The following is a 27,016-nucleotide window of genomic DNA, read 5'->3' as shown; positions in this document are numbered from 1 at the left end:
CAGATTAGTAAACGGGTTGATCGATAGATTAATTAGTAAATTGTTCAATAGATTAAACCGATTATCGACTTAATTATTAGAAGGATTAGTAGGTTAACGAATAGATTAATGAGTAGCTCAATAAGACTACCTCAATAAATAATCGAGTACCCCGAACACGTTGCATTCGCAACACAAAAAATCATCGAGGAAACACGCGACTTTACGAAAACTTTCCGCGTCGATAAAACCGCGGACATTAGCACGAAGTTCTGCATTCTACATACTATACACAGCGGTACAGTAATAACAGAAATAAAAGTTCATCGCGGAGAACGTGACCGCAGAGTCCTAGAAAAAGGAAACGCGTGACGAGTCCGACGCCGATTCGTGATTCTGAGTTTTACGAGGCGTGAACCGACGCGTCGCGTCGCAGGAATAAAATTCCGGCGGAAACGTGGCTTTTAATACGTTACGGGGATTCCCGCGACGAAAACAACGTCGTTTCGAGACTTTTATTCGAACGCCGACCTTGCAATTTTCATCCGAGTCGCTCAGAAGCTAGCGCAGTTCAGTTCAGAGCAGAGAAATCGATGAAAATTCATGTTTCGCGTTTGAAATGATTATACGATATATTTAGAAGCTATAAAAAGAAGGCTTTCTGAGCTAACAAACGGAGAAACGAGCGAATCCTCGAATAACTAGAATGTTAATTATTTCATTAAAACTGACGAAAATCAGGAGATATCAAAAATCGAGCGATTCGTTTATATCTCTTACCCGTCGTTGACAACAGAATTTATACTGCTGTCTTCGTTCCAGTCACTCGTACCCCCTTCGATTAATTTCGGCCTCGAAATCGACATCAGCGAATTCTACTCGGTCAAATTAGATTCCCGTCGATGGAAACTGTCTCGGTGAAACCAGCCCCGGTGATTTCCCCTCTCCCAGCTTCTCACTCTGCGCCCACGCCAGTGGTTCTCAGATTTTTATCAGCTGACAGACATTTTTCGAGAATATTACGCTGCAGTCGGAGTGCATTCAACCCCTCGGTTACTGTTGGCGCTTAAAAGCGCTTATATCAAATATAAGTGAATTCTAATTCAACAATTGCATCTCATAATCATATATTATATAAATATGAGTATTTCACATTAATTTAACTTAGTTCAATTACAAGGTTAACCCTTTGCACTCCGAAGTTTTTCACTAGATATATTTAACATATTCTGCTGAGACAATGACGATATTTTTTCAAACTAACTCGAAGAGAAATCACACGTGCATTAAGGAACAAAGCTATTGTACTTCAACATTTCTCAAATTAATGCATTATACAAGGTATAATATTAAGTATCAAATTTTATAGTTTCACTGTATGAAATCAAGTGGTGAGAGTCACATCTCGATTGCAAAGGGTTAATAGCTGTTTTCGTTAATCACCTACGAAGCTTGCACCTTTCGACTCATTCGAACGGTCGCGTTTCCAAATTCTCCGTGACCTGGCAAAGGTGAAGTCGCACGGTTTGAGAACCCCTGCTAGTGCACTGGGGGACTAGGCTAGGAGTGGGGCGCGTTCGCGTGCAATTACACGAGGCGGTTCCGCGCCGGCCTCCCGATTAATTGCGCACGCGATGCATCGAGGTCCCCGCCCCTCTGCCGGAAAGGTTCCGATGCAGTTTTCTCCGGGCCGCCGCGTAATTATCAATTAACTCGCTGCCTCGTTAAGTGGAGCCTTTAACGACATTATTCCGCGGACCTTCGCGTGCGCCGCGGCGCATCGCGAAGACCGGTCGTCGGCTTCGCCGACCTTCGATCGTTCCCCAGGGAATCCCGCGGAATTTCGCTGGGATCACCGATGCTCCAATCACCGAATCGAACGGTTTTTATTCCTGCGATTCGACTGGGAATAGCTGGACGTTTTTGCGTTGCGGTAGGGCCCGTGTAACGCGATTTAACACTGTATTCACGAAACGAGCTAGTTTGACTCGTATTGAATTAGTAATACAAAAAAAATTTGGAATTTGTACTGATCTATATTGTAATTCAATAAAATTTAAGGGGGATTTATTTTATCGAAGAATAAGAACCGTGTTTGATAAATTATAAATAATCTCACTTCAACACTGGCTAAATAACAAAAGAAAAGGTAAACAGAATAAAAGGCAATACGTTGCTAAGTGAAAAGTGAAAAATTCGAATAAAATAGCTTTGTTCCTCGATATACTGGCGATTTCTCTTCGAGTTAATCTCAAAGAATATCGTCTTCGCCTCGTCAAAAAATGTTAAATATTTCTAGCAAGAAACTTCCGAGTGCAAAATAGAGTAGAAACTGTTGTCGAATAGGGCAGCACGTTGAAACTCGGTTGGAAAGCGAGGAAGGGTCGCGTCTTCGGTCGCGAATAATTCGAATAATTTGTCGGGGGAGCACGAGCCGGCGATTGGACGGAAAATTGGCCGAGCACGAGAGAGTCGTAGGCTCGTTTCCAGGTACCGCGGAATTGTTTAACGAGGGGGCGATATCGATTCCGCGCCGGCTCGCCGAATATAGAACCACGAACTTTCCACGCGGGGAACGGGCCACGTGTCCCCGCGCCGCTGGATTCATTAACGGAACCGGCGTGAATGAAACTTTCCTTAATTTAAACCGCCGACTCCAACCCTCGGGCCTCGACCGTCGCGGAAAGTCTGCCTTGACGCACAAATTTCAGCGCGTGCCGTTCATGAACTTCGAATTGAACCTCCTATTCATTACTGTTTCACTGTCGAACGGGAATCAATTAATCCGAATCGTCGTTCGATTCTCGAATTCTATTCTTGAGTTGATCTTGAATTCGACGACCCCGAGTTCGCGACGATGCGACGTGTAACAAGTATTTTATCACTGCAATTGTTGAATTAACCCTTTGCACTCGAAAGTTTTTCATTTGGAAAATTCTATACTTTCTAATTAGATGTAGAGAAGATTCTTTAAAATGAATCTAACGAGAAATCACACATAAATTGGGGAACAAAGGTGTTCTAATTTTCCTGTATCAAATCGTCTGGCGACTGGGAGCCGCCTCTCGAGTGCAAAGGGTTAAAAGGTTCGAAATTTTAAAGATTCCAATTTCTGGGGATTTATACCTCTTATCTGAATCTTCGCAGGTTTGAAGTTCCAAGGGTTCATAATTTTGAGGACTCCAATGTTCGATATTCTACAAGTTTCAAGACTCGAATTTACGATTCGAAAGTTTGGAAATTTCATTCCAAGTGTTCCGCAACTCGAGTGATAACAGTACGGCAGGAGTCATTTGCGGTGAACAATAATTATAATTGTACCTTTCTAATAGTCCCTCGCATCGATCATTTCGTGGATCATTTAATAAAGTAGGAGATATAACTGTGGGTATAACCATGGGTTAATAGTCAGCTAAAGGTTCAACTAATGGCTATAATTGCACAACCTGTAATAACCTAGTCATCGAGTAATAATTACACGCCGCGAAGTATTCTTGGAATATTCCATCTATTGTATTTCGGTTGTCGCGTTACCAGCGACCGGAAGCACGAACTATCACGCGCAACGAGTAAAAAAAAAACTTTCATTCCGGCGGAAAATAATGGCCGAGAAACGCGGCCGGGGATAAAGCATTTTTCGAGTTTCTCCCTCGAAGTTCATTCTTTCCGCGAGCCCGCAGCGCACTCGGACGAAACAACTTTCGAGACGCGCGATTCAAACTTTTAATTGCTTGTCCGTTTTAAATATTAAAGGCGCCCGACGGCCGAGGACCTTACTCGAATCTGTCGCGATTACGAATGCCTGGAAACGCCACGTCGCGGACAACGACGGCGGAAGTTCAACCCTTCGCGCCCTTAACACTAGAACTACCAGTGAAAATGACTTATTTCGATTTTTTTGTTTAGCAATTATTGATTGAAGCATTGAATATTCGAAATGATATTGAAAATAAATAGTTACATTTGAGTACTATAACGAATGTCTAGAGAAATTGAAAATAATCTATTGTTACAATTTTTATAGGAATCGCATATTAACCCTTTGCACTCGAGAATATTTTACGCAACAAATATTCCCTATTTTCTGGTGAAATATCAATGATATTTTTTACAATTAATATGATGAAATACCTTGCATGAATTCAGTGACGAAACTATTTTGTTTCGATGTTCCATGTGTTGGTAGATTATAGAAGATTTAATATTGAATTTTAAATTTTATAATTTCGTTGGGTTAAATCAAATGGCGAGTGAAAGGCGTGTTTCGAGTGCAAAGGGTTAATCGTATTAAATGCTCGGTAGTTCTAGTGTTAAAACGCCTGGAAACGCCACTTTCCTCGGAGTGCCACTGCGAGTCGAATAATCACAGATTCTTCATCGAATTCGATTGAATTCTACTAATCATTGACCACACTCTATATCTAATAACACTAAGAAACATATTTAAAATTTATCGTGAAGAAAAAGGTTGCTTTCTTTCTCTTCCAAGGAGAAATCCAAAGACGAACTCATTTTGCTCGGTCGACTAGAGCTACGCGTCGGCCATTTTGTTTGGCAACTTTCCACTACAGCCGTCCTCGCTCTGAATTTCATATTCTACAATTATCAAATAATCCAATTCAAGTATTCCCAACCTAAAAACAAGTCGCTCGGAATCTTGGGCCAATTAACCCCTTGCCGTACCATTTACTTTCGCCACTAAGCTCATGTACACTTTTACTATATTTGGAAGAAATGCAACAAAATTGTCCATTCTACAAGTGGAAATTTTATTTCAAGATAATACATTGATAATAGCAAAATAATTTGCTTTGATCCGTGGGTAATAACATCGATTGTTATTAAATTAGTCTAGAAATCTTCATCACGAGTCTCACTCGTCATCGTACGGCAAGGGGTTAAAAGTCAGTCGCGTGCACAGTCTAGTCTCACAGTTGTAGCATTAAAATTCCGCGATCGATTATAGCGTAAAATTGTACTAGTAGACCGACAGCCGCGCTAAATAGTCCGAGCGGTAAGGGTTGAGAGCGTGAAAGGGACGAACGCTCGAAAAGGGTGATAGGTCGCGCAGCTGGATTGATCCCGAATGAAAGGCGGCCGCGAGATTCGCGAGGGCGTCGCGGCCGCGACACGCTCCAATCTCGCGCTCGCCTCCGCTTCATTCTTCGCCTCTTCATCCGTCTCTGCGCGAGGTAATTCCCGTGCGATCCAAGCTTTTCCCCGTCGAGAGGAATCCGCTTTTTTCCAGCCGGCTGCGCGCCGATGAGGCGTCGAAATGAGATCGGCCGCAACGATCCTATATATTCCCGTCCCACCGTTCCACCTCGCATCTTGAAAACGATTATCGCGACTGAATCCGGGAATTCTCGTAAAAATCTGCACGATAATAATCAGTGGACTCGTATCATCCTCGTAAATTAATTTCCCATAGAAATTTACGCGATAGCTTCCCTAAAGTTCAAGGAAGTCGCGTCAATCACAGGTCGATCTGCGCTTCCGAATTTCCAACGAACCGAGAACTATTATACAGTAATAATAATTATTAATAATATCAGTAATATTAATTAGTAATATTAATAATAAGATTACTCGGTATCAACGTTCAAAGCAGCTCGAGGTAATTTAATTCCAAAATCGCCAATGGCATCCATAAACCTCGTCTCGTTACATTCCATATACTGAATTCCCTCGAAACATCCCACAGCAAACAAAATAATTAACAAACCAAATTAATATACACATCAGCGTGAAACAGGTAAAAACTCAATGCTTCCGAGACTTCGCCAAGCCCTTAAATTCATTTCCAGCACATTCATTTCGAACATCAATCTCCATCGAGAATCTGAAAATTTCGAACTCGCGCGAATAATTCGAACGTAGTCAAATCGCACGCTTTTCCCTGCCGTGTGCATCCTGCGCACTCGCGAATGTCCTGCGTTCGTCGAACCCAGGGCTCCCAGCGTGCTGGATCCGATCCAGCGAGCAGCGAGCGTTTAGCAAGAACTCTTCTCGCGGGAGGAGTTCGTTTCTCCTCCATTGAAAAACGCGAGGCGAGCCGCGCGCCGCGGCTGTAACGCAACCGCGTCACAGATGGGGATTATCGGTGTCGTTATCGTCATTATTAACGGCTGCGGCCGTCATCGGCGTCGGTGGAGTGGAACTCGAGGATTTACGAGCCACTCGGCGCCGTATCCGACTGCTCGGAACGCGTCACACGGCCGCGAGGAGTGGTTCAACACCGCGATTTCCTCGTCCCGCGACGTCTGTTCGCCCTTTTAGCTTCAAAAGCTTCCCTCTCTCTCTATCTAGCTCTTTGTCTCTCTCCCTGTTCCCCTCTCTCTTTCTGTCTCTCTCTTTCGTCTAGATGCTAGAAGTTCCAGCGACGAGCGCGATACCGCGACCGCTCCATATCGGTTCGCGAGACGGCTGGTTCAAAGAGCCGGAGTCGAGGGAGCAGTTGAAAGTTGAAGCGGCGAGAGATAATTAATAGTGTCGCGCGCAGTTCAACCTTCCGCACCACTACGACCATTTTCAGCGGCTTTTTAACCCTTCGCGACGCGATCATCGGAACGTTCTTTCTTTTTAGGAACTTTCCAAGTTTCCACTGGCTTACGCTTCGATGCGATATGTAATGACGCGCGAATTGTACGGGAATATGTTCAACTGGTTTGGTAATAGGAAAGATTGACGTGAAGTAAAAGGGAGTAGTTTTTGAAATGGTTGTAGATTCAAATTCCATAGACGTTTTTAAGAATTTAGTTTACTTGACAGAGGGTTGATTTGATAGGAATTCAATGAACCTTGTTGTTCAATTGAAAATTAATTCAGTTACTGACGGTTTCAAGGTTTCCGATAATTTTAAGAATATCATTAGTGAATCATCTCATCAAAAAGTGAATTGCAACAACGTGAGCGTGTTAATACGTGAATAACGATACTACTATTTACTGTAGGAAGTAAGTAACCTATTTTCCATGGCAGCTTCCACTGACAAAAATCAATAATCCATTTTCGATTAGTTCTTATTGCCATTCCTTGAACAAACTCGTAAAAAGCGACAGAACTGCGCGAGCTAATACGTTCCCATTCGTTCTCGACACTTCACCGGTGGGTGTCGAGTGTACAAATGAACGAACGACGAGATAAATAAATATAAACAGGACGAAGGTGGCAGCCCGTGAAACCGCGTATCCGTTTCGAGCTCGCGAGCGACGGGAGGAACGGCAGAAAAAAGGGGAACTGTTGATCGGACCGTGACGCGACATGCGTGCGCGAGATTTAGGGAATTCTGGGCCGGCGCTCGAGCAAATTGCCAATCTCGCATGTGACCTCTATTCCCCGCGATTCAACGCTTCCGTCGTTCGCGGAAAATTCGACGAAAAACGCAGCGGGTAGGACTGACGCGACGGGAAGCCCGCGGCGAACGGAATCGTTTGACGGGGTCGAAAGTTCGATTCGAATCCGTGAGTAAATGGAACGCTGAGGATCACGGTGGAGTAAGTCACGTGACGTGTGTTCCGTGGGCAGTTTACCCTTTGCTGACGAGAACTTTTCGAACCTTTAACAACTCTTCCTGTTAAAGATTGAAGTATATATCGGAATTTTAACACTAAAACCGCCGAGCACTTCAATTGACTTTTGAAAATTTCACTGTAGAAACTCGAAGAGTGCATCTGTTCAGACTTTAATTGATTTACAGTTCAATTTTCGTAGCGATAAATGAATTTCTTTAATGATTTCTCAGTGAAACATTTTTTACCTTTCTAATAATTGCAAAAAGAAGATATCAGGCATGGTTCATTTGACCACTTTGGTAGTTTTAGTGTTAAATATCAGATAAAAGGAACACCGCGTATTGATCTTCTATTATTTAAATAATTAAATTATTCATTCGCAGCTTTCAAGATAAGAAAGCTAGATGTCGTCATTGCGACGACATTCGACTGCAGAAGGTTATAGGTTTATGGAACCTGTCAATTTCACGGAGACTGTTTAATATTTTAAATATTATTGCGTAGCAATTTAAGTCGATTTTGTTTGATGTAGTTATGCGAATTTACATTGTGATTCTCTACTCTTGACACTAGTTTGCGCTATGGGTATGAAGAGATATATAGTTCTAGGAACGAAAGGATAAAGTGTAGCATAAATAATTCTTTAATAAGTGTTAATTTCATTTTAATATTTGTTCGACAATATAGTGACGTCACGAAATGGAAAAATTGAAATAGAATATCGATAGTAGAATTGTTCTGACTGAAGTCTGACGCGATTGTAAAGCACCGTGTTCGTTGAAAATTGGGTGAATCAGAAAACGAGGATTACGAGTGTCTAAAAGGGGAGAATATTATGTAATTCGTGACAATCGTTGAGTTATGCCCGTACGGCTCTCGGCACGCGAAATGTCGTCGACGTGTCGCGCAGCGGAAACGTCTTCATCTAGGACGGAAATGACGCCGCGCGAAACTGCGCTGGGAACGATAATTAGAATCGCGTTCGAGGCAGGAGTCTTGATTGCGGATGGAACGGGGGAAATCTACGGGGCGCTCGTTCAACGGCGAATATACGGTGCTGTAAAAATTTTATTATAATTGCTTGCAGCTTACTGCGGCGAGCAGTGGCCAATGGGAAAATTACTCCGGCGTTTCGCCATCACTAGGAAATTGTGTAACAATGGGGCGCCTTTCACGAGTCTGAAGACAAGACGAATCATGGGGCAAGAGGTTAAGTGCTGTGGATGTCAATTATCCTCTTCGAGGAACCGGGGAAACGAGTTAGAACTGATATTCAACCTTTGCACTCGAAAGTCATTTTACTAGAAACATTCAAGTTTTCTAATTGACCCTTTGCACTCGGGAGGCGACTCTCAGTCACCACTTGAAACTATACAGTTTGATATTTAATATTATACCTTATATAAATCATCAATTTAAAAAATGTTGAAAAAAAACAGCTTTGTTCCTCAATGTACGTATAATTTCTCTTCGAGTTAGTTTCACAAAATATTGTCTTCGTCTCGTCAGAAAACGTTGAAATATTTCTAGTGAAAAACTTCGGAGTGCAAAAGGTTAAATATAGACATTCTATGAAACTAATTAACGAGAAAGCACATATGAACGCTTTGAACTCTGTAGGCTCCAATATTGCACCGGTTACAATATTAAATATTTTAATGAATCTTAAAGAAACTACCCTAAAATTATTCGATTCTCCACGCATCGAAATTTTGTACTAACAAGGAAAATAAAAGATCGAATGATGATTGCTGATAGATAACAAAACAACCTGGAGTGCTAAGAGTTAAGGAACGAAGCTATATTATTTCGATATTTTAGACAGCGATGCATTATACACAGTTTAATATCAAATATTCCGATCCGACCGTATCGAATCGAGTGACTGAGAGTTACGTCTCGAGTGCAAAGGGTTAATGATCCTTCTCTGCGCGAGGAAATAAGAGGAAGATGAACTTCCTGTTTCATGGAGTGTGCTCGTTCCGAGTGAAGCGATCGCGGAATATGAAACAGGATAAAAACGATTCGAGAGAAGAAAAGGGGATTCCCCGGGTGACAGAGGATCCGAGTCGGGGCCAATAAGCGGGAAGCGACGATAGGTCTTGGAAGAGGCAGTCGTTCCGCACCGCTTGCCAACCGGCGAGACGAGAAAAACGAAGGAGTCCGTGAAATTGCAGTCGCGGAGATAGTGACGTAACAGACACGGCCCGTTGACTCTCAATGATAGCTGTAGATCATGCTTCCCGACGTGCGGTAATTCGAATAGTTGGGGAGGCAATTGAAAAATCATTGAATCGTTGATACTGCAACCGTCATGTTGTGAAAGACGGATGTCGAAGCTGTGGTTCTGTGTATTCACGTTGAACCTTTCCAAATCTCAATGTATTATTGTCTATTATTTAATATTATTTACTAGAGGAATCATTAAAACATTTGAAACGTTAAAAAGGGACCACCAATTAAGAAATATTGGCAAACACTGTCATAAACCCTAAGAACACTCTATGCCATGCAGTATTATCAACACGTTTCAATAAAGTAGTCGCATATGTTAGCGTTAAATCTTTCCGAATCTCAATATACCATTGTTTATTATTTAATATTATTTACCAGAGGAACCATCGAAATATTTGAAGCGTTAAAAAGGGACCACCAATTAAGAAATATTGGCAAACACTGTCATAAACTTTAAGAACACTTTATGCCATGCAATATTATTAACACGATTCAATACAATAGTCGCATATGTTAACGTTAAACATTCTCAAATCTCAATGTACTATTGTTTATTATTTAATATTATTTACTGGAAGACTTATCGAAACATTTGAAGCATTAAAAAACACCCCCAAACAAGAAAAAGTGATAAACACTATCATAGACTCTTAAGGAACGGTACACCCTATGTCATGCAGTATTATTAACACGATTCAATACAATAGTCACATATGTTAATGTTAAACCTTCTCAAATCTCAATGCACCATTGCTTATCATTCAATACTATTTACTAGAGGACTCATCGAGACATTTGAAGCGTTGGGTAGGTATCATCAATCAAGAAGGCTTGGCAAACACTGCCATAAATCTCAAGAACACTCTATGCCATGCAGTATTATCGACACGATTCAATACAATAGTCGCATATTTTAACGTTAAACATTCTCAAATCTCAATGCACCACTGCTTATTATTCAATACTATTTACTAGAGGACTCATCAGGACATTCGAAGCGTTGGGTAGGCATCATCAATCAAGGAGGCTTGGCAAACACTGCCGTAGACCCTAAGAACACCCTACACCCTATGCCATGCGGTACTATCAACACGATTGCGCGTTGTGAGCCACGTTGCCGGCCAGAAGTCAATGTACTGCGCTCCACCGACCGGGTGCACCGGGAATATCGACGAAGCCGGCGGAACGGGTGGCGCAGTGCCGGTTGTACTTCTCCTACTACCATCGACTTCGTGCCAGCCGCATGCAGACGTTGAAATACTGCGTGTCAAAGTCGAATCCACGAGCCGGGGACAACCGGCGCGCGTTCTCCACCTAGAACCGTTCGTCTTTTACCCCTTCAACCCTTTGCAGTCGAGGATTCTTTGAAGGATTCGAAATATTCACCAGAGAACGCTGAATTGTGTATCTAACTTTTCAATATCAACAAAGAAACTGCACGTTCGCCTCTCATCCTTCGAATAATGAATCCAATTTACCTGTCTTTAACCCTTTGAACTCTGTAGGCTCCAATATTGCACCAGTTATGATATCAAATATTTTGATCAAAGAAACTATCCTAAAATTATTCGATTTTCCACACGTCCAAATTTTCTATTAAGGAAAATAATTTACTAGAGATACCATAAAAGTCGCAGTTGCTGATAAATTACAAAACCATCTGGTGTGCTAAGGGTTAACACTAAATTCACGGAACCCGTAAATTCGACTGAATGGTTTAAACATTATTTAGTAACAATTCAAGTAATACTCTAGTTTCGAAGCTACAATTCCTGTGATTTATAGAAACGATCGTAGTTTTCTAGAACAAGTGGAAGAACCGTCCGTAAATCTCACTAAAATAATCATTCAAAATTGCAAAATGATATATTCTTCGAACAAATGAATGATCGTAGCCTGAATTAAATATTCAGTTCGATGTATCTGAGAATTGATAATTATAAACAAATCGAACGAATCCGAAGTTTCGATTTTAGCTTCATCTTCTTCATAGCTTTTTCTCTTCGACATCATCGGTACCTTCGAATTCTTAATTGCCCGGCTTTGTATTTGTAAATGAACATTCTCAGACGCACGCCAGTTGTCACGGCTAAAAATAGAATCAGCCGGAAAGGGGCCGTAGATCTGCAGATCCTTTCCCCAGGAACGTGTTCGATTACACGTCAAGCGTGTAATGCAGTGCCTGGCGAAAAAGACGAATCGCAACGCCGCGACAAGCACCGCCGTTCTTAGAAGGCGTGCCGATAAACTCCCGCAGTTTTTCGTGATTAATTTCACCCACGAAAATAATCGCGTCCGCGCGGGAGACCTAGTTTCGCGGTTACATGCAATTTTCGAGGCGCAGGTTGAACGCCTGCAGCAAGGTAACCCGATTTGCGTCACCTGCTACATATTGAAATATTCCCCGCACCGCGCTGCGGGATATAAATTAGAACGATGTGGATTTACGAGACGTTCGGGACGTGAATTTAACGGCGGCTACGAAAAAACTTGGCGTCTCGTCGCGTACTCGTAAACATACGTGCTTTTGTTTATTCCCTTTTCGAGAAAGGGATATGGCGGAATAAAATGGAATATGGTTTTGGCAAGGATCTTGACGAGAGCATAAAGATCGGAGGTGTTACGATTCTCTCGATGCCGTTTCGAATTTATCGCGGCTGATCTGTATACGAGAGTGCTTGAAAATGTGGGATAGATTCGGAATTCGCCTTTCGAACTAGTTTTATTATTCGAGCGTATTCATTGGTGGATGAAAGAATTTTGTATTTCTAATTGCTGGAATGGGAAAAGATTGATTGTGTTGTAGGCTATCAAACAAGTTAAACAACTTCGGAGCTAAATAAGTTCCAACGTTAATGATATTACTAATTATAATTCGAAACTGACGTAACCATACACGATGTTTCTACAAAACTGAGAGTAAACTCGGTAACTTCTATAAAATCGTAACTCAGAAAGTTACTGCTATTAATGCGTTGACTGCTCGGTGGTCAGCGATGACCGGAGCTTCGTAATTACTGGAAAACGATTATAACTTGAGAGACAGCTGACGTCGAAACTGTTCAGTACCCTATATATCTATACAAATCATCGAATGATCAACCCTTCGCTCTCGAGAGGTGACTCCCAATCATTCGATTTGATACAGTAAAATTAGAAGCTCATATATAATATTAAACTTCGTACAATGCATCGATATGTGAAATACATCTATTTTATAGATAATATAAATTATCTATAAATTAGAAATATTTTATTCATATACATTCTATAAATAGTTTCTTGATTTACGTACGTTTCCTCATCGGTTGGTTTCAAAAACCTCTACATCGTCAACATCTTATCAGAAACCGTTGAATATTTCTAATAAAAAATGTTCGAGGGGTCGATACTCCTAGCTTTTCATCTTCGCTACAAAGAAATCGTCAGTACACAAAAGTTTCTCGCAACCGCCCCGTCACCCCATCAACTGCCCTTATCAACGATCACTAATGAAAACTGCAATAACCGAGGAGAAGCGAATAGCAGCGCAAGATCTTTCAAGAAAAATGGCGAGCAGATCGTAAAGCGGGTAATTTCCATAAAACCGTAACCCAAAGCGAGACGGCCAGGTCTGACCCCGGCCACCCCTAATCGGATTCCATTCCGGCGAACCCCGTCGCCGTTGGCGGAGGGCGCGTTGCGCATTGCAGCGGGCCGCGAGTGGTGAAAGTCAACGTACGTCGCGGCGCGAGGAGAACGGCCGGTGCACGTGACAGTGCATATCGACGGAACGGACGAGTGGCGCAGTGCCGGTTCCTCCTACCAGCTTTCCGTGACGGCCGCGCCGCGCACGCCACGCCGATTGTGCAAACGGTGACGCGGCGGAATCCCCTGCGCGCTGCGCCCCCGAGTCGATACCGCGCCGCCGGCCGCCCCGAAAACTGCACGCTTATCGCCGGATCGGCCTTAAAAAACGAAGGAAAGGCCCGGCGAGAGAACGCCGATAACGCGGCCCGACAAATCGCCGATAAATCACGGCCGAACGGTCGCGTGGAGGCTCGAGACGGCGATAAGGGAATCATCGTTGGACACTGGACTTCGTGCATCTGCGACGGACGCTACGAAAATTAGCGCATGACACGTGATAGGGAGGAATGTTCGCGGTGATTTAACCCTTTGCGGATCGAGGATTTTCGGGGTGTAGGAAATCTTTGGTAGATGAAGCTGAATTATGTGTTCATTGTTTAAAGAATGCGGGAAATAGAACTATTGTTGAGTAAAGGACTTCGTGCGTCTATGAACACTATGAAACTACATGACACTAAATTAGTGCATTACACGTGATAGGGAGGAATGTTCCGGGGGATTTAACCCTTTGCGGATCGAGGTTTTTTTGGGTGTAGGAAACCTTTGGTAGATGAAGCTGAATGTGTGTTGATTTTTTTAAATTAGGAGGAATTGGAATTATCGTTGAATAGAGGACTTCTACGAAACTATATGACGCTAGGAAAATTAGCGCATAACACGTGATAGGGAGGAATGTTCGCGGTGATTTAACCCTTTGCGGATGGAGGTTTTTTGGGGTATAGGAAACCTATGGTAGGTGAAGCTAAATATGTGTTGATTTTTTAAAATTAGAAGGAATTGGAATTATTGTTGGATAGAGAACTTTGTGCATTTACACTATGAACACTATGAAACTATATGACACTAAGCAAATTAGCGCATAACACGTAATAGGGAGGAACGTTTATGGGATTTAACCCTTGCCGGATGGAGATTCTTTGAAATATACAATAGAATAAACTACAATAAATGCCAGTAAACCTAGCGTTAAATAGCTGAACATTCGATCTGCAGAAAGAAGAAATATCAAGTTTCCCACTGAATCGATCGAAGTTTGCAATCACAAAGACGGATTGCAAGAATGCAATGTCGATCTCTTAGCTATAGCCAAGAAGAATTACAAAAGTGAGAAGTTGTAGAAGTTAAGAGTACAAATTAGCTTCTACCTGGCCCTCGTTCCTTTCTATCGCTCCAGGGAACTTCGATTTTACGTTAGAATCCACTCGTTAATCATCAGCGAACGATTCTCGAACGATTCTCCGGGAACTGCGTCTTCGGGTAACAAAACACTCGTTTTTCCTTCACAAGCATCATAGACCCGGAAGGTTCTCGGACAAACCGACGAACCTCCCAACGAAAGAAACAAGAGGATTCAATTCCCGAAGAATCTCCACTGGTTTACTTACAAGTTCTTCTTTCTCGAGGTCGCCTCTACTTTCTAATTTAACGAGCGGAACGTTTCGTTCCCCGGGAGCTCGGTAGCGGAGGAATCACCATAAGAATCGATCCGCTCTACCCGCGCACCGCGGCCGGGTCGTGGCAGAGAAAAATAGGAGAAAGAACGGAAGGGCGGTTCTCGTTAAGCCAATCAACATCGCCCTACGACGAATCCTCCCTACGGAAAACAGCTATAACGCGTCCTAGTTACTCTAACGATCGGCGTTCCCAGAAAGGACGTAACTTTTTGGTCGGTCCTCCAGCTGGAAAATCAATGGCCGAGGGAAACGACTTTTCGCCGGCCCAGGAGGAGTTTCCTGCAGGGATTCACCCAGCCGGAATTTCTCGACGGTGAAGGATAAAGGGTGGAATGCGACGCTGTCTCCCGTTGTCGCGTGAAAACTTGTCCTCCCGTGCAACGGAAGATCGATGCGCCCAAAAAACTCCTCCGAAAGACGTCTTATCCGGGGAACGATCCGGTTTTGTTCGCTTTTCGAGAGGACGCCGCCATATTGGCGCGTCGAACTTTTCCTGTAGATTCAATCTCGAGTGGGAAGTTGTAGAGCAACTCGGTTAATCGAATAATGGAAGATCGGAACGTAGTTTGGTGCAATTGTTGTCTAGGGTGCAAGAGTTTCATGGGAAATTTAGGTTATTACACTGGTGTTCGATTTTTTAGTTTCTATAATTTGAGGTGCGAATGGTGAGTTAAGGTTTGCTGATCGATGATTGTATATATGTAGCCTTTCGCTACTATTATTTATCATAATTCTCTATAGAATCGGATTTTAATGCTCTGACAGTTCAATGTTCTATGATAGAACATTATCAACCGCAAAATCAAGATCCATGATTGATCGAATGATTGAACGTTCTTGGCATTATCGCTGCCGATGTTTCTCATTTGATTTTTTACAAAATTAGATTTTATTGCTCCGAAATTTCACTATTCCATAATAGAACATTATCAACCGCAAAATCAAGATCCATGATTGATCGAATGATTGAACGTTCTTGGCATTATCGCTGCCGATGTTTTTCACTTGATTTTCTACAGAATTGGATTTTATTGCTCCGAAATTTCATCCATAACAGAACGTTATCAACCACAGAATCAAGATCTATGATTGAACGCTCTCAGCATTATCACTGTCGATGTTTCTCATTTAATTTTCTACAGAATTGGATTGTATTTCTCCGAAATTTCATCCATGATAGAACATTATCAACCGCAGAATCAAGACCTATGGTTAGCCGAATGATTGAACGCTCTTAGCATTTCGCTACCCACCTATTTCTTGCTTAATCCCCCACAGGATCGGAAACACTCTTTGTCCCGGCGATTGAAACATTGTTGCGCCGGCCTCGCGCGATCAACTTTCGGATAAGGGACAGATAAAAAGCGCGGCCGGCGCTGTTCATGCGAGCCATTATCCCCTAACGAGAGACGCGGTAATTGCGGAACGCGCCGGACGTTAATCTCCCCCCCTCTTGTTCCTGTTTTAAAGAAGTACACCGCGGGAACGCCGGGAATTAGCATACCGCTGGGACGCGGTTTGAACAGATTTCATCGTTGAAAGGCAGAATTAAGATTCTCGAGGCCGCGACGATTCTTCTGGCATCCGAACGAGTTTCGAAGCTCTCGCGAACGTTTTCGAGGGTCTTCGACGTTTTGCGTGCGCGAACAACAGTGTTGACCCTTTGCAGTCGTAAGAACTGTTTTAAGATGAAACTAATTAAAATATGAAATAAGCTATGTATTCAAATGGAAGAATTGAAATATTTTATGTAAGGATAGTTTATTAAGGATTAAATACGATAACGATTCTATTGATTACAAGAGCAGAATACAGAAAAAAGGGAAAAAGAAAAGCAGAACGTGAGATATTGAAGATAATTAGGATAATTAAGATAATTTAGAGGTCGAACGAGTCAGAATTCCATGTAGTTCAATCATTAATTTCGAAACGACTCATTATTAATTTTTCTTGTTGCAATTATCAAAATGACAACACACGTCTCTCTGGGAAATTATTAACCCTTAGCACTCCAGGTAGTTTTGTAATCTATCAGCAACTGCAACTAATTTTTATAGTACTGCAACTAATATTAGTACAAAATTTGGATGTGAAAATCGAATGATTTTAGGGTAGTTTCTTTATGATTCGCTAAAATGTTTAATATTATAACTGGTGCAATATTGGAGCCTACAGAGTTCAAAGGGTTGAAGAAATTACTTCAGCAGTACGGTGCTCCCTTGGAGTTCCTACAGAGGAATTTCAAAAAGTCAATTTAACTGCTGGGTAGTTCCAGTGTTGAATATCTCGTTACAGCTACTTCTGTACGAGTGTATCGCCGAGGAGAGATTCCGGGCGACACGAATTAAACTGTTTTCTAGGACGGAGCTGTCGCGAGAAATCCTGCTGCGCTACTTCGTTCGATGAGTTCGAAGTTACACTGAGGAATTATACCGAAAGTTAGTCCGCTGATCAAATTCAGAGACGCGGCAGCGTCGGGAAATTTATTCATTGGATTCCCTGGAACCGACAATGCCGAGTCGGAAGGCTGACTCACGTGACCGTGAAACGTATTCGCGCAACGTTTATTAATACGTATCCGGCCTTACATATTTCTCCGCGCCGAGCGTAATTATTATGTACACTCGACGTGTCTTTCGCCAGAAAAATACTTCCGTCCAATGCAAATCTTATTTGAATATATTTCCATCGGGAAAGAGTAAGAATCGCTGATTCACCGCTAGAACAGTTCCACTTTTCGAATGATATTGAAGTTAAACCAAGAGACACTCGATGATTTCTTTAGGTACACATTTAAATGAGATTTTTCTACTTTCCCTTTGACACTGATTTACCGCAAGAACAATTCCACTTTTCGAATGATATTGAATTTGAACCTTGAGACACTAGATGATTTCTTTAGATACACATTTAACCAGTTAACTGTGTTTGACGAGTATACACGTCATAAAGCTTGACACGATACTAATTCCTACAGCGATGAATTCTTTTTTCCACATAAACATGTAATTCTTTGTTTCGCTTTGATCTTTAAAATATGCTCTACGCGCATTCGTCCAGCGTTCGACGAGTACACGCTCCATTTTTTTATTTCATTGCACGCAAAACGAGAGGTTTTTCCAGCCAAATTCCACAGTTAACTGGTTAAATGAGATTTTTCTGCTTTCCCTTTGACGGACATATCAATTCTGGTGAACGAATGACTCATTTTAGTCAGCTGGTACTTGTAGAATGACGAATTTTCATCGACCAGTTGAATATCCGTCGATTCTCTCCGAATCTTCCCTCTTTGACAAGGAGAGACGGCCGGCGAAATAAGACTCGGAAAGACGACCTCGAAATCCGTGCAATTACGAGCACTAGACCGGAGTCTGAATAATGCAACGGCTTCTCGGAACTATGCAGTATTCATCGGAACCAATTTTCACCGGGATCGATATTTACCGCGTTCGTATGGGGTGGCGAGAAACGATCGGCGTCGAAACGATTAACGAAAACCGAGCAACAAACGTGCCACGCACGGCACTCGAAGGATTTCTGTTAAATAACAACGGATCGATGACAGGATTAACGAGCAAGGATAATTAATCGTTCGAAGTATCTGTGTCATTAATTTCACGCTGAGCGCATGGTAATTAATCGACTGCGGACCGTGCAAATTGAAATTTTTAAGAGCGCGACCAGAAAACTGAAATCGCGATGGAAAACCTTTTCTCTCCGGGAATCGCTATAGAAAACCATTACATTTTGGATATTTTATGCATTTTCCCATACTGCGTGCGTTTCGTTGCACCCTTAAATTTCCCATAGATGGGAAAGGTCCGTTGTACAGTAATTTTTAATGTAATTCTGCACTGAGTCCGGCGATATTTCACTTTTACGTGAGAATTGTTGTTCTTGTTTTATTGTTTTATAGCCCTGTGGAAATTGTTCGCGAATCATTCTTTGTATTCTCGCATCATACGTCGGTTAACGAATCAGTGATAATCGAATTATCTTGCGGAGAACGATCGGCGGGTTACATCAAAGCGGATGCTCCATCAGACTTGTTTGCGTTGTCGTCCCGACAAATTAATCGAGTAAACAATGACGAATTATCGGGACGAACGAGCGTGATAATGTATTGCGAATAATTATTATGCGATCGATCGACGGGAATTCATTTCGGTGATTAGTTTAGACGAATATCCTTGTTCGAGTGATTCGGATGATATGGCGACGAATTTGGCACTTTGAAACTCGCCCTTGAGATTCTATGAAGGACAGACTTGGCGAACGTTGTAAGTATGTTTACGAAAAAGAGAAGAAACTTTGGAAACGATTTAGAAGACTCTGCTGAAGAATATGAAATAATATTAGATATTAGTTTCAGACTTCCAGATTTATATTCAATGTTTAATATGAGATTTAACCCTTTAACCCTTTGCACTCCAGAGGTGACTCTCAGTCAAACTATAAAGTTGAACATTTGGTATTTTAAATTAAACTTCGTATTGTTATAGGGAATATTTAAATAAAATAGCTTTGTCGCTTAATTTATCTGTGAATTATCATTAAATTAGTTTCAGACAATGTCGTCTGTATCTCGTCGAAAAATGTGAAATGTTTCCAGTGAAAAACTTTCTAGTGCAAAGGGTTAAAATATAGTAGTATAAATTTTGTGTTAAATATATTAACTATTATATATTATAAATATTAATATATTATAAAGATAAACTTCGCTAGAGATCTCCTTGAACAATATTAAGCGTCGCGAAAGAATCACCGGCCGAGCCGCCAGCTGCGGAATAATTTCGGATGATCTTTTTACACGTTCACCCTATATATCGTCGAACATGGCAGACGAAAAACTTGGCTGCGTCGGGCACAACACGACCGGACAGTAAAAATAGGTGACATTTTGGCAGAAGACGAAATTGTTTTCTCGCAATTTTTATTCCTGGCACCGGAAACCCGTTACATGTCCAATCTTTGATCTTCCGGATCGTTAATTCCGTATATGCTGTCTCAGTGGAATCGGTCTTGCAATTTGTCGAGGCTTGAACCTTCTGTTAGCAACCGAGAACCCAGTTACTTCTTTCCCTATCTTCCTCCACGACGTTTCTTATATTCCTGTGAAAATTCGACACAATTTGCTCGATCAGCAGTTAGAGGCGAACAGCTTGAAATTCTTGTTTGAACTGCTTCCGAACTAATCGACTCGTTGCTCTACAGACCTCCCATTTTACTTGACAAAGTATTGTTTCAACTAATTTCCTTTCTTGGTTTTCTAACTCTCTCGATATAGTTTTATTATAAATTATTCGACTTATACTAACTTTACACGTAAAGCCTTTCTACATTGAAGCTATAAAACAAAAATTCGTTCCTATTAGAATTATCAAAAGTTCCGAGAGAATTATATTCTTAGATAATTCTCTAATAGATCTCTCTATACTAGGAATTATTTACAAAACTTCGCAAGACACTTTCCATACAATAAATTACTACGTGAACGCCACAGGAAGATATTCAGCAAGAAAAAATCAAGACCGTCGATGGACAGTGTTCCACGTTCACGCGATCAGTCAATTCTTACTTCAATAGACGCGTGAAATCGTGGTGTACGCGTTCGGAAAGTAAATTCGCGATATAATTTCCAGCCGGCACGGTGCTTCCCGTCGATCAATGTCCAACTTGGCATTGTTCGGCTCCGACAATGTGCACGCGGATGATTGGTTCCTCCGCCATCTCCGATCAAGGACAGAGAGCTATGAGGAAGTCAGAGAGAGAGAGAGAGATAGATTGGCCGATAATCCGTAATATGGAATTACTTATCGAGCGTACGTCCGATTCGCGGAGCGAAACTCTACCCGAAGAAGCGAAACAGCCTGGAGATATCCTAGTCCCGACTTCGGTGAAAGAGAACCTCGGTCCCGAGTCAGCGCCGAGAGCAAAGAACTGCGCGTTTTCTTCGGCCGGAAAATCGAACCAGCTGTAAGCTGCATGTCGAATTCCCAGGTTCCGTGCACCTATCGCACACCGTTTTGTACTGTTTCGTACAGTCGGGAAATGATTTGACTTCTGGCGGAACCGCACAGGGAAAGATGATCTTTCTGGTTTATAGTTTTATAGTTTAGATTGATAACTTATGGACGAATAGTAAATTAATCGAAGACATTAGGAATTAGGAAAAAGAGACAGCAGAAAATTCTTTTCGACAGTTAATGTTAATTGAACGAAGCGAATCTTAGAAACGAAAGATTCGCAGGACGAACTACGTTAGGATCGTGAAATATTCCCAAGATGTAACGAAATTACGAATGTAATCGTTTGATTGAACTGTAACTTCCCTTTCTCCGTTTTAATGCAGTAAGTAATTTCAATTTCGACCAAGTACTTTCAATTCTCCGGGTAACACTAGACTACCAGTCAAAATGACTGGCTTCGATTTCTTTGTTTAGCAATTATTGATATCTTCGAAGCATCGAATATTCGAGATGATTTTGAAAATGAATAGTTTCACTAGAGTACTATAACGAATGTCTGAAGAAACTGAGAATAATCTATTGTTACAATTTTTATAGGAATTGGACGTTAATCGTATTAAATGCTCGGTAGTTCTGTTAAGTCGGCTGAATGTAGCTTGTGACTCATTTTGGAATCTCAACTTGAAATCTCTTTGGAAAAGATTCTCGAGGCGACGAGTCAGAGCTTCGAAGTGGAACTGGAATCGATAGTTTCTGTCGTGGAGATGAAAGATTCGAGGAACACGCTGCACCGGACACCCGGTAGCTGCGGCGACGATCAGCCAATAACGTCGGTACTATCGGCCGACGATAACGGCGCGGAAACACGTGTTGTCCCGGCGACGGGGGCGGATAAAAGGCGTTCGTTTCGTTTTCGAGGAAACGATCGATGAAGCTGTAAAGCCCTCCGTCTCTTTCCCTCGATAAACTCGCGTTCGACAAAGGCGAGGCGCGGCGAAGGGAGCCTAAAACGGAAGTGCTCGAGAACGATTTTCCCGAAGGTGTATTTCCCGGGTTAACCTTGAACGATTCGGAACCGACGCCGGCGCGTCGATTGTTCCGATCGCGAGCTCTTTTATCGGATTCGCACGAGGGCCCTTAACGCGTTGGCTGTCGAATCACCGCTCGTCGAAACGCCATGCGGTGGAAACAATGTCTCTTTGCATTGAAGCTACCGCACCGATCCAAATGAGCCGTTTTAGAACTGTTGCGGTAACCAGGATGCTTTTGAGAAAATCAGAAATAATGCGCTGATAAGTCGCTTTGAACAGACATTTTGGGAGACATTCTAAGTTAGTGATGATTGAGTAATCCTGGTGTGGAAACAGTCAACGAGCAAAAGGTCAATCGCCGTGTTATAAATGATAAATCAAACTGGCAGAACGGAGATATTCGTTATTACTGTTTTATGTAAACGAAACACGTACCATATTTTTGTCTAGCATTTCAGAAGCAAACTTCGTTCGTATGGAAAATCAATACGAACCGGAAGGGTCAATCTTTCGTCATATCAGTAATCCAAGGAAATTCGCTGAAGCCGGAACAGAGAGAATTCGTCCGGAAATCAACGCGAAGCGACGTCTCTGGCAATCCCAGAGAAATCGTTAACCAAATGAAAACTTTTATATCTTGACTATCGACAAAATATCTGGCAGTTGCTATATGAGTCGCTCAGAAGCCCAAAAAGTTAGGTCGATTTTTCGAAATAATATTCTTTTCAATTATTAAACGATTTACTCGTTTCTTCGTTTGTTCCATAAAGCCCTTCTTTTTACAGCTTCCGAATTATATAATCATTTCAGAAGCCGAAACATGAATTTCCTCAATTCTTCTCTTCTGAATCTACCCGCATTGGCTTTTAAACGACTCGTACCGAACTTATACTCGAAGTATGTGGTTTCAAGGCGAACCCAGCGGACTAAATGAATTAACCCTTTACTCGGAAGTTTTTCGCTAGAAATATTTGAACATTTTCTGATGAGATAAAGACAATACTTTGTGAAATTAACTCGAAGAGAAATATGTACATCGAGGAACAAGGCTATTTTATTTCAATATTTTTTAAATCGATGATTTGTATAAGGTATAATATTAAATATCAGATTTCATAGTTTTACTGTGTCAAACCAAGTGGTGACTGAGAGTCACCTCCCGAGTGCAAAGGGTTAACACTAGGTTTACGGACGTCCATTGTCCGGTTTATTCTATTGTTCCTAGAAAAATTATTCGACCATTTAGATCTTGGAAACTAGGGATTTAAAATCAGGTTATTACGATACATATTCTTGTAACTGCATCAACTAAAACCGACATAAACGTTTGCCAAGTAATGTTTATAAATTCGGTATGCGTCACATTGACGCACTCCGTGAACCTAGTGTTAACTAAGGAGTTAGACAGCGTTGTTTCGACGACGGTAGGCAGAGCAGACGGCTGATCGCGTCTTCAGCCGGTCCCGATTAGGCCGACAATGGGTCTCGTCGACGGCTCCGAGCGGCAGCCAAACTTTTCCCTCCTCTCATCGAATAAAGCCGCGGATCTCTCTCGGATAGATATCTCCGTCACTCGGCGAGGCCTCTGATATGCGACATCGGCGCCAGGAGACAAAGTATACACCGGCTGGGAATCTGAATAGCAAACGCCGGCACACTCGACCACGAAAAAGCTCAGACGCGGCTTAGTTTCCTCGCGGCGCAAAGCTATTGTGCGCTTCTGTCCTGTCCTTCTCTTCCCCGCCGCGACTGCGGATCCTGAGGATCGCGGGATCGCCGAAAATCGATCGATAAACAACACATCTCGAATATCCGTCGAGGAGAATCCCACTTCAGCGGCGGAAAAGCTCAGAGTTTGCTACTCGAGGACACAGGAAACTTTTGTCACTGGCTCGAAGATACGTTTCCTTGGACTTTTTCGTTTGTGACGTGGCGTTTTGTTGTAATGAACTCTTCTGTCGGCGATTAGAGTGTTCGAATTGAATGGAGAAAAGTGAAAATGTTGGCTTATTTCGTTTCCGATAGCTTATTTCAGAGTTTCTTCCGTGAGCTCGTTGGAGCTGTTGTATTCGCTGATGTACAAACGAAGAATTCTGTTTCTATATTTATTTCTACATCTAGATTAACAATTGACAGTAGACGAGTAACGTTTAATTCTGCATTAAGAAGACGAAATAACATTTGCATTCTTGACTTCTATTGGAAGTCTTCGTACGAGTCGATGTAGAGGCGTGAAAATGGAGGTATCTGGAGGAATTTTGACGAATTCTGGCAAACTACTGTAGTATACGGTATTCTGGTGGAATACATAGTTTCCGTATATTAAAAGACACCAAAAGATACGGTTAATATCAATATATCGGTTCACAGTGCGAAGACACTTGAGAAAAACAGGGTGCGCCGATACTTCGCCGATCTAACGTGGATGCTGACTTTCGCGAGTACTCGAGAGTGCTCGAGCGATATCGATGGAACATTGGCGACATCGTTGAAGGTACTGGCCGGGAAATATGCCGGTATAAGGCGTTTATCGAGACGATAGCGATAAGCGTTCGTTCCTATCGCCGATCTTCCGGGAAGATTGATCCCGTCGATCGCGGAGCACGTCTCTTCCGAGGTTTTCAGAGAAAACTCAGCCACCGGACGGGTCACGGCGAGCAACCGCGTTCCACGATGACGTATATAAGAGAAAGACAAATTAATCTAGCCGCTCCCTGAACCCTATTGTCGGCGCTGATGAAAAACGTACGTCACGCGCGACCCCCGAAGACAATGGACCGGTTCGAGGCACGGACTTTATTTAGGAAAAGAGGATTTGACCGTTCATTTCATTTTCTACGGACTTCGTCGACGGGAACACTGTTTCTTAAGCTACGTGAATAATTGTTGTAATTATCAGCTCTAGGATCACTGAGTTACCCTGACGTGCTATTTCGAGCGATGGCATTTCTAGTGGAGCGAAGATGAATCTTTAATACCGATATCGGAGATAGAAGTGGTCTGCTGAGTGATATAGATAGTAATATTCTCAGGTTATTTCCTAGAATAATATTCTGTGATAATATTCAAAATTCTATAATACTGTACAATAGTATCTTAGAGTTATATAATATTTTATAATGACATTCCAGAATTCTATAATATTTTATGAAAATATTCTAGAATTGTAGAGTATTCTGTAACAATATTCAAAATTCTATAATACTCCACAATAGTACTTCAGAATTCTATAATACTCTACAACAGTATCTTAGAATTCTATAATATTCTACAATGACACTCCAGAATTCTATAACATTTTATGAAAATATTCTAGGATTCTACAATATTCTATAAGAATATTCCAAAATTCTATAATACTCCACAACAGTACTTCAGAATTCTATAATACTCTGCAACAGTATCTTAGAATTCTGTAATATTCTACAATGACACTCCAGAACTCCGCAATATTTTATGAAAATATTCTAGGGTCCTATAGTATCCTATAACAGAATTCGAAAATGTTATTCTAGAGAATAAAGGTGGCTCGTTCATCCGCATTTCATAACTAGCGGCGACAGGGTTAACGTTCCCAGTCACGATTCCCGGCGCAACGAATCCGGACTGATCCCTCTCGGGCCTTAGCGATCGGATTTAGGGCTTTCGACTAGCGGGCGATACAAGCAGGAGACAATGCCGATGTGATCAGAGATTTCAGACTTCTCGTCGCGGCTTTCGGGCGTAAACCGCGACCTTTTCGGAAACGCTTGTCCCGCCGTTCCGCTAAGCGTCTAAACGTTTCAATTGCAATCTTCTCGGAGGAAACACAGGAAACACGATTATCGACGCGAATTTTCCGTAAAAACAGGTCGTTACTTTCGTATTTCAAGTTCCTTCGAGCTGAGAAATTTGACCGGTAAAAATTAACCGTCAGACATTGAAAACCTGCACGACGCTTTTGGTAAACTAACACTCATCCCCTCTTTAACATTAGATTTACGGCACCCGTCAATTTGACGGATACTGACTGGTTTAACCCGTTAACTGTGGACTTTAGTTTGAAAAACCTCTCGTTCTGCGTGCAATAAAATCAAAAAATGGAGCGTGTACTCGTCGGACGCAGGACAAATGCACCTATAGTATAGTTTAATGAAAGACCAAAGCAAAACAAAGAAGAATTATATGTTTACCTGAAAAAATAAAGAATTCATCGTTGAAAGAATTGGTATCATTTCAAGCTTTAAGATGACGTGTATACTCGTCAAACACAGTTAACTGGTTAAACGTTATTTAGTGACAATTCAAGTCGAGTTCGATTCGTGCAGTCACGCGAATACGCATTGCAACACTCTGGTTTCGAATTTATACAGACGAACACGTAGTTTTATAGGAAAAATAGAATAAAATGTAGAATAAACGTCGGTAAATCTATTGTTAAAAGAAGTCACAGCAAAAATGAACTTCTATTTAGGTCGTAAAATACCCTGGGGACTGATTAAAGTTAAATAGGAACGCGCCATGTCCATCATTCCGACGATCCATTTCTTTAGAGGACATTGCTACCTGGGAAGCTCTGGTAGAGCCTATCGTGCTAATACCGAGCCAGACATGCTAATTGCAGCCTGTTAGGCGGCAGACGAGTCTCCAATAGCAAAACATTCACCGGTTCCACGGAGCAAGTGTATCGCTCACCGCATCGCTTTAGAGTACCCAGGAGACCATGCTCGCTCCACCGAGAATAGATAATTACAAACCGTCTGAAAGGAGCAATCTAAACACGGCGCAGCAAACGACGATTCCGATTCCTCGACTGCCGAGGCGTTAATCGCTCGCGGAGATTCAATCGTGGCCAATCAGAGTTTGATACGCGCGCTGCTGGGCGGATCGTAATCCCGGCTGTTGCCATTGGAAAATTGATTATCGAGTCTTAATGGACTGTGACGGAAAAATTCATTCTCCGATGCGTTACTGGAACGATACCTTGCCAACAAAAATTCCAATCT

General features: G+C 42.0%; 1 protein-coding gene across 24 annotated transcripts in view; it reads right to left on the bottom strand.

The window, feature by feature from the left end:
* LOC116430001 (uncharacterized) overlaps positions 1-27,016 on the bottom strand; it is a 120,058-nt gene that overhangs the window by 67,145 nt on the left and 25,897 nt on the right. The window lies entirely within an intron of this gene.

This window comes from Nomia melanderi, chromosome 2 (assembly GCF_051020985.1).
Source record: "Nomia melanderi isolate GNS246 chromosome 2, iyNomMela1, whole genome shotgun sequence".
Classification (NCBI taxonomy): domain Eukaryota; kingdom Metazoa; phylum Arthropoda; class Insecta; order Hymenoptera; family Halictidae; genus Nomia; species Nomia melanderi.
This window is presented reverse-complemented; position numbering and strand designations above follow the sequence as displayed.